The sequence below is a fragment of the Eschscholzia californica genome, unplaced genomic scaffold, assembly GCF_041429995.1.
Source record: "Eschscholzia californica isolate CP2 unplaced genomic scaffold, dmEscCali1.0.p SCAF_2, whole genome shotgun sequence".
Taxonomy (NCBI): domain Eukaryota; kingdom Viridiplantae; phylum Streptophyta; class Magnoliopsida; order Ranunculales; family Papaveraceae; genus Eschscholzia; species Eschscholzia californica.
In genome coordinates, this window is record NW_028238309.1 from 8,708,964 (window position 1) to 8,719,028 (window position 10,065).

Below are 10,065 nucleotides of genomic sequence, written 5' to 3' on the forward strand. Positions count from 1 at the left end.
CTCGAGCACAGAAAGCACTAAAGCAACGAGATAATATGTAATAAAAGTTCTATCAAATCAATCTACCATTATTGATTCATCTAACCATGATTTCGCGCACGTGAGAGAGGACAAGCAGGACCGATTCCACCATCAATGTGGGTCTTGCAATCATTTCTCCTTAATCTATGGTTTTGGCCGATAATATATTTATATTTACCACACTTGCTTTTTAGTACAGTAATATTGAATACGGGTGTCCACATTAGATTATGTGTTACAATCTTAGAGGTCGACTTCACATCTAGAGACTCTTTTTACCACAATCATTACATTATTCTCTATGGTCAAGAGTAGATTCTCCCTTACATCTGTTCGAGCAAATTACTCTATGAAGATCTTGTTTTTACCGTTCTCAACTTTTTTTTTTTTTGTTGAGAAAAAAATACAATGTATTTAGATTATTGCATCCAGTAAAATTGGGTTTGTGTTTGGGTCTAGGATAAGTTGAGTGCTGACCGTTCTCAACTTATGCTAAGAATACCTCAATTCCACAATTATACACTCCAACTCTCTTATTAGTACAATGTTCAAATTTTTTGAAACTACTTTCATAATTTCATTCATGGCTAAGATCAAGTGCTAGAGAGAACTAAGGGGAACAAAAAAAGGGGGGAGAAAATAATTAGTCATGTCCTAGACCCAAACACAAACCCAATTTTACTGGATGCAATAATCTAAATACAATGATTTTTAATAATTGCCCCCCAAGTTTGCTCCATTACTTACGGGAGACATATATATGCCGAAATACTTTTTCCAAATAACGCGGGGTTGTACACCGAAAAGATAGAAATACTCAAAAGAAAAATCAAAGGGTGACGAAATACTTTGTTGACAAGCATATCACTAATTTGCTCTTACAATCATAATGTTGAATTTGTACCAAAAAAAAACACAAAGCAGGATGTGGACTTTGATCCCCATGTGTAGAGAGATTTCTACCAAAAAGAGAATAACCACAACTTGACAGAGGAGGATTAACATTGCTTAAAAAGTTGAGAGAATGATAAGAAAAAAAAAAAGAGGTCCTACCGGGAGTCGAACCCAGGTCGCAGGATTCAAAGTCCTGAGTGCTAACCACTACACCATAGAACCAATTACGTTAAACAAACTTCTCTGACCTTATAAATTTAGTAAGTAGTAACTGATTAAGACAACAGTTGGAGTCAAGTTTTCTCATCTGTTCTTTCCACCTTAACTGATTTCTTCCTATCACATGGAAGTTGACAAGCATCGCCTATTGTACCATTTCGAGAGTAACCCATTTGAATTCGACATTTATGAAGGTCGAGTCCATCATGAGTAATGGTTCACAAGGTGTCATGTTGCATTGACATAACCCCTAAAATATCCGTGGGTTTTAGACACGGGCGGACCATGAATCAAGTCGTATCGTGGCGTGACCAGATGATAAAAATGTGACAACACCCTGTTTCAAGCAGCGACACAAACGTGTTTGTGACGTTGCCGGATGGTTCATGGTTGTGTGATCATAGTAACCGCACACAAGATTTACAAATTGAGGACGGGGATTTTATAGAAACTCCATGGCCCATTATTTTATATCAGAATTTACCATGTGAGACTTTTTTAAATTTTAACTCACAAGTTTGTTTTTTTTTTTTTTCGAGTCAAACCTACGTTCAAATAAAAGGTGTTACATCATCCAAACCCTAGCAAAAAATCAAAAATACATAGCGGAAGAGACTAAGCAGGTAACATAATTAACAGTATGAGGTATTAAAGTGCTTAAAATTAACTTTGAGGGAGGGGGGGGGGGGGGGGGGGGGGTGGACCGAAGCCGCCAACAAATGAGTGTCCTTATTATTGATTCTCGGACAGTAAGCAAGATACATCTGTTGACCTAAAGCTCTTTCACGTAGTCCATTGATTTCCCTCATCAGTCGCCACGGGGGGTCGAGATCAACGGTCGAGATTAAATCGATTAGAACCCTTGAATCCCCTTCAAGTATAAATTCATTCAACCCTAATTCTTCAGCCAAATCTAAACCACATTCTAAGACTTTCATTTCGGCGTGAATAGCATATTCCAGCTCGAAGCTCCATATTTTGGATCCTATGATCATTCTGTCTGAGTTTATTTTAACTCACAAGTTAAATTAGGTATATTGACAGAAAAATTGGCTCCAATTTAGGTATATTGACACCAAAAAAAAGGAAAAATTGGCTCCATTTTTGAACTTAAATTGGATTTCCAATAATAATTTTTGAGTCTATAGACCAAAAATAGGGTCCTAATAGGAGATTTAATCCTCTATAATCCTAAAAAGGATTTCAAAACCTAAATAATATTTTTAATAGATATCTGGTCCTTTTGGTATCATCTAGAGAGATTACACAAATCCATATAATACTTATTATATATGTAATACCTATATTAACCTTCTTTTAATATCTAATTGTCATTTTCATTCTAAACAGTATTAGATTTTCTCTCCATATTTATCTCAACTTTCTCTCTCCAATCACGTTTGTTTTGTAACTAACTTGTCTCTTTCTATAATTCCGTAACCGAAATCCAGTAACTTTCCCACTATCTCTCTAAAAATGAAATCTTCATTAAACATTCATTAAACTCTCCCCCAGCTATAAAAAACTCCATTGATTAGTATTCAATCAAGAGCTATCATCACAACCTCCATTGTTATTTAGGGTTTTTACTGATTATCTCTTTATTCTAGCCACAACTATTCAGGTTTTAAATCTTATGTATATTGGTTTATAGTTAACGATTCATATTGAAGATTTGATAAATATCAAATGTTCTTTTTCATTTCATTTAATCTGAATCTGTCTTGCTGTAATCTTCTATATCTAAAGTGTTCTTCCATGTATTTGATATTTCTTTTTCATTTTTATTGAATCCATGTAATCTAGATCTGATATTTTCATTCAATTATTTAGATGTTTCAGATCTTTGATTACATTCAGATCAAATTGAACTGATAGTACAAATAATGATGGATATTAGATTCCAGTTATTTAATCTCAGATCTGTATGGAAAACACTTTGTCTGTAGTATACATTACGTATACTTTATGTTACATAATTTATACTTTTTACTATTATGGTGTTGTAAAATATATGCACATATATAAAATTCATTACAAATTATACATACTTCTGACATGGTGTTGTAAAGAAATATGTAATAGGCATAAATTATAGTTTTACTTGCTACAAAGTATGCGTACTTTTTTACAATTGACTGCTATTCTCATACATACACATAAAAGTACGTAATTTGTTCTGTACAGTTTAAATTGTTTACGTATCTGAACAATTGGTCTGTATTGAAATATATGCTTAATTATTAAATCAATATCAAATAATTTAATATTATGTTTTACAGAACAGATGGAGATTCAAACAGATTCATCAATACAAAGCAAGAAGACGATACTAAAATCCGATGGTTGGGATAAAATGTTTACTGAACCTGGTCAATTATTTCCCGGGGGTGCTAAAGCCTTTCGATTTGCTCTTCGGCAATATAGTATAAATACTGGCCATGATTTTAAATTTATTAAAAATGATTCGAAGCGGGTAACTGCTGTATGTCCTGTTGAAGATTGCAAATGGAGAGTATATGGATGTGCGCCATTGAAATGCGAATCTATGTTTATTTTGATAGACATGGAAATGAAACATGACTGTGAAGATTTCATTAAGAAGACCAAGAAACCAAAAATAAACAGTTCATTTGTTGGGAAACTTATTTTAGATGATGTTACAAGAAGTCCAGATCGTTCCACAGCAAGTCTGAAGAAAGATTTCTTGAAAGATTACGCTGTCCAACTTCCATATTACTACACTTACGAGGGGAAGAAAGTAGCAATGAATGAAGCATTTGGTCAAGAAGGAGATTCCTATGCAAAACTTAGATAGTATGCTGATGCCTTTTCACGTACCAACCCAAACAGCATAGTACAACTTGAAGTTGACGAGGTGTCTCGGAGATTTAAAAGAATTTTCATTGCACCACATGCTTGTATAGTTGGCTTCCAATATTGTCGACCAGTTTTATATGTTGATGGGACTTTTTGCAAAACTCGTTTTAACGGGTGCATACTGGCTGCCGTGGCTAAAGACGGTAACAATGGTAATTTCTGAACATTCTTAAATTTATCAAAATTAATATAAAAAAGTATCTACTTTTTCAACATCATATTATGTCTTTTTATGTACATTACTCTAAATTTACCATAAATTATGTAAACTTTACATAACATCTTATATACTTTTTAAATTTTCATACTTTAAATTTATGTACATTACTTTAACTTTACCATAAATTATGAAAACTTTACAGAAGTATGCTTGATGAATATTTAAATTTTCATACTTTCACTAAAATATTTTCAATTTACAGGTCTATTTCCGTTAGCATATTTTGTGGTTGATGTTGAGAATGACCAAAATTGAGACTGTTTTCTAAGGCATTTGCGCAATGCTCTGAATATGGAAAAGACGTATATCTTTATTTCAGACCGTCACAATGGTATAATCAACGGTGTTAAGAACATTTTTCCGACAGCACACCATTCCTTTTGTGTTTGGCATCTAAGGAACAATCTGAATTTAAGATTGGCAAATGGAGCTAGAAAATCTAAATTCTTTCAAACATTGATTTTCAAGGCTGCTAGAGCTCTTCCCGAATCTGAATATCACGCAACTATTAACCAGATGATACAGATGGGTGGTTCAAAAGTTGCTGCATTTTTTCAATCCTTAGACCCTTCTTCTTGGGCAGATGCTTTCTTTCCCGGTATAAGGTACGATCAGATAAAATAGTGTATTCATTCCATTATCTATATTTTTTTTTTTCTGAACATTATGTACTTTACCGTATAAAGTTTTGACTTTGTGTTACAAATAACATGTACTTGACACAACATTTTTGGGTTATTTACTGTACATTATTTATTCTTCTTAGTAATAATTATCGATATTATAAAAAAATATAAAAAATATATATACGTTTTTTTTGATACAGATACACAGCGATATCATCTCAACTATCAGAATCCTTTAACAATCAGATTCGTCATGCTCGTGGACTACCAATTACAGCAATGTTGGAGGCAATTCGTATTCATATAATGAACAAAATGAACACAGCACGCGAATTGTCTAAAAAATGGACGACATTCTTGTGTCCAACCATCACTGATCTGTTGAAAGCAAAATATGATAGTGCGGCAACTTGGAATATTGCCCAGGCAGCCCCATTCATATTCGAGGTTTACTCAGAACCTTCTCATTGTGTTAATCTTCTACAAATTTCTTGTACTTGTAGAAGGTGGAAAGTTGATGGTGTTCCTTGTGAGCACGCAATGTTGTGCATTAAAAGCTTGTTTGACGACCAACAAGATTGTTTTTACGATCCTATTTGGACAACTGAGTCTTATGTGAAGACTTACCAGGAACATATAATGCCTATATCCAATGTGGATAAACCAAGGAATTTTGATGAAGCTACCAAAATTCTCCCACCGTTGATTCGTCGTAGACTAGGTCGTCCAAGAACAGTACGGATCGAGAGCTCGGGAAATATGCCAAGAAAATTAAGGATATGTGGTAGGTGTAAGCAACCTTCATACCACAATCGCAAAACATGTAGGGCAAACATTTGATGTATTTACATATGTTATATTACACTTTCAATCCAAATAAATTAAAAATATTCAATGTTTGAATTATACGTTTTGTTTCACTATTCTATTTTTATTCTCTATCAAAAGGGTGTACTTTAGCGGTTTTGGTATGAACTTGCTTAACATATGTGAAATCTTCATCAACAGTAGCCAATACTTTTTTAACAAAGTAAATGTTTTGCCGTTTTAATTCATACTTTCATGTAAATTTCACATTTATCATGTTGCTCATTAATATTTGTATCAAAAATTAAAGGAAGAAACTTGATAAATTTCAGTAATTTTTTCAACAAATATGATATTTTTAATTAAAAGTTACATTTCCCATCCAAATATTTTTTACTTCAAATGGGCAAATATAATTCATTACAACTACTTTCAAATCGAAAAAATAAAACCTTACTTAAATTAAAACTATAATAAAGTTTTTTTCCACAGATCTCTTGTTTCCTACAATAGCTCGTACGTCACTTCCGCTCTTCTACGCTGAGCTAATTCAATCCAATCGTCCGCAAGGTATTCATCTGGTACTCCCCATTTGTAATGTTTCATGAATACTAAATCCATATGAAGCATAACAAATAGTCCACAATCTGCACTGTCAATCATTGATATAACATTTATTGTGAAACCATCAAATAATTTATAAACTATAAAACTATCTGTATGTATTACAGTAATCACAAAAGTAAGAAATATTTTGTACTTACTTTTCTCCTTGTTGATGATCATACAGCGTCTTCGAAATCTTACATTTTTTCTTAAATTCAGGACTCACATATTTAGTTTTGTGTAGCACATCTAATATGTATTGTCCATATCTTGCAGCATTTTCTTCACATTGTTTACGGAGCTTTGTGTCAAAGAATAACGAGTTGTAATGGGTCCAAGACTGATCAAAGTAATCAAATACTAACAAAGTCCAATGAATACCCCTTCTAACATCTGTAATCATCGAATGACACATTGGAGCAACTATATAAGATATACGCCCTCTTTCAGCCTCATTTATTAATCGATCTGATAGGTGGGGGTCTATGTTTGACTGAGCTGACTTGCAATTTATCATTGTCTGTCAAATAAAAACAACATATTGTATATTTCAATATGAATACTTTTTAATAAAGTATTTATAATTTTTGACAGAAAATACATATAGTCAGTAAATTATATATACTTTACTAATCATTCTAAATCTTTCATCTATATAAAAAATGTAATGTATAACTTAAAAAATATCTATTATGAAATTATGAATTCTGTAAATAAAACTTACCCATAATTCAGAAGCGAGAACGAACACTTGTCCAACCCCTTTTAAAACTTGGGAAGATAGATGCTTTGACCACCAATTTATAAGTTGAGCATCGGTTTCACAGTTCATCATAAGCCAATTCACCTCTCTTCCTCTAACATCACTTGTCAGATTTGATTCCCATACAATTGTTCTGCATGTTAATTGTTGTTAGTTTAAAAAAATGAATTTATACCAAAATAGTTATTAGAGTTAATTCCTATATGGCCCCCTACTTTGTGACCAGCTTCCTTTATGGCCCCCTTTTTTTCGTAAATTCAAATATGGCCCCCTATTTTCATGTAAATGTCCTAATTGTCCTTCCTATTTATAATTTTTCAAAATAAAATTAAATACATTCCACCTCATTTCCACCTCACCTCTATCTCCACCTCACATGTCTCTCCACCTCACCTCTCTCTCCACCTTTCTTTCTCTCTCTCTCCACCTTTCTTTCTCTCTCTCTCTTTCAACCTCTCCCACTTCGTCTTCTTCGGCAAGGTCGCCGGGCCGGCGACCTTAAAAAAAAAAAAAAAACTCTCATCTCTCTCTCTCTCTCAAAAGATTCCGGCGAAGGGGTTACCCTTCGCCGGAATCTGTTGAACCAGACCTTCGAAGGTCTGTTCCGAGCAGACCCTTTGAAGGTCTGCTCGGAACAGACCTTCAAGGGTCTGTTCGAGCAGACCCTTCGAAGGTCTGCTCGAGCAGACCTTCAGATCTGAAGGTCTGCTGTTGAACCAGACCGGTCTGTTGAACCAGACCGGTCTGGTTCAACAGATTCCGGCGAAGGGTAACCCCTTCGCCGGAATCTTTTGAGAGAGAGAGAGATGAGAGTTTTTTTTTTTTTTTTTTTTTAAGGTCGCCGGCCGGAAAATTTTCCGGCCGACGACCTTGCCGGGGAAGACGAAGTGGGAGAGGTTGAAAGAGAGAGAGAGAAAGAGAAGTGGAGAGAGAGAATGAAAGGTGGAGATAGAGAGAAAGAAAGGTGGAGAGAGAGAGGTGAGGTGGAGAGACATGTGAGGTGGAGATAGAGGTGAGGTGGAAATGAGGTGGAATGTATTTAATTTTATTTTGAAAAATTATAAATAGGAAGGACAATTAGGACATTTACTTGAAAATAGGGGGCCATATTTGAATTTACAAAAAAAAGGGGGCCATAAAGGAAGCTGGTCACAAAGTAGGGGGCCATATAGGAATTAACTCTATATTATATTAGAGATAACAGATTATGTTTGTTACAATCATCATAATGTAACACAAACAACAAAACATTTCATAACATAGACAACGACAAGTATTAAACTTCTAATTCATTACTTCATTTTCACTCCTTGGTTAAACTCCTCAAGCAGACCTTTCTCATTATCTTTCACTTTCTTCCAAACTTTGCTCTTCTTCCAGTTGCTAAGTGGTTCATCATCCTCATTCGAAACTCCCTTCCCCTTTTTATCCAATTCTTCAACATTCACTACTTCCTTTTTCGCAATTTCCTTCTTTTTTTCTTTCTCGGCCTTTTCTTTTGGCTCGGCTTTTTCAGTTAGTTTCCTTGTTCTGGGAGCTTGTTTGATTCTCTTAATAAGAGAATTCTGTTTTGGTGTTTCAACAGGATCAACTGTTTTATCCGAACTACCCTTAACAGCCTTTGATTTTGTTCTCTTCTTCTTTTGTGTTGTTGGAGTAGTCTGGACAAAGTCATCATCTATGAGTCTATCTGTTTCAGCATTCTCTTGATAGGTTTTTGCAACTTGAACAACGTCGGTGAAGTCGGGTGCATTTGTAAAATCTATTCCCAAATCAAAATTGGGAGTTGAACTATAATTATTCTCTTCCTCATCATGCACCAACACAATGGCTGTGCATGGCACGTTTCCATCTTCATCTGACCACAACAATCAAGTGAAAAAAAATCATTTATCATAAAATTTACAAAAAATAATATATCATTTTTTCCTGTGATAATAATATTATATATAAAGTATGCATAATTTACCATAAATTATAATTTAATTCAGTAAAAGTATTTATAATTACTGACCTTCCTGTTGTTGTTCTTCAACATTTTCTTCTTCCTGAACCTTATCATCCGGTTGTACTCCATCAATCTTCTCATCATTGACATTATCTTTCTCCCCAACATTATTTTCCTCCTCATTCTGGTCCACATTATCTCCACCAATTCCTTGATTATAATCATTATGAATCAATGATTCATCCCTCTGTTCAGACTTTAAAAGTAACTTCAGTTGTATTACTTCATTTCTCAAACTTTCAAGTTCCTCATCCTTTTTCTTTAATTCTTCTCTTTGTTTATTCACTTCTCTACTGAGGGCTTCCATCATCTCCATGTTATTCAACTGTTCATCAAAAGGTATTTCCACAACTACCTTTTCAGTAAACTTTAACATTTCCTTCTCTTCTTCACTCACATCATCCACAACATCCTCATAAACCTGTATGTAAAAAGTTACATAAATCATAGAGTGTTCTGTAAATGCATTCGACAACCTTCTGAAACTATATGTAATTTATGATAAATTACATATACTTTTAAAAAAAATATAACATATTTATAAAGAATTTAAATTTTCATTGTTGAAAGTACAGATAAAAAGTTAATTTTACCTCCTCAGGTACAAGTGCAGCTAGATCTTTTTCCATCCCATTACTAAATCCATCCACAGACCACCTCAAGAACCTTGGGTATCTTGTTGCATTCAGTGCATTTTTCGGATACAGATTAGTATGCATGCACACCCAGAACTAAAGGAAAAAAAGAAATGTAAATTACTCATACTTTATATGAAAGAATATGCAATTTATATAACATGGAGTTCTAAAAAATTTACTCACAGGCAAAAGTAACAAGCAACCAGATGCTTTGGTTGGGTCTTTTGAATGTTTGTCGATCATTTCCATCATATATGAGTGTATGGCTCTTGGCCATGACACCCTGTTGATTGCTCTTCTAGACTGGATGTTCTTATAAATGCTAGGCAATACAGTGAAACCAGCCAAAGTCGCAAACAGGAAGCTCGCCGAAAATATCATAA

The 10,065-nt window shown here is 34.0% G+C and overlaps 1 non-coding gene across 1 annotated transcript; it reads right to left on the reverse strand.

The window, feature by feature from the left end:
* Positions 1-1,065: 1,065 nt before the first annotated feature.
* Positions 1,066-1,137, reverse strand: TRNAQ-UUG (transfer RNA glutamine (anticodon UUG)). The gene has a single exon. It is a non-coding gene; the product is annotated as a tRNA-Gln (tRNA).
* Positions 1,138-10,065: the final 8,928 nt, after the last annotated feature.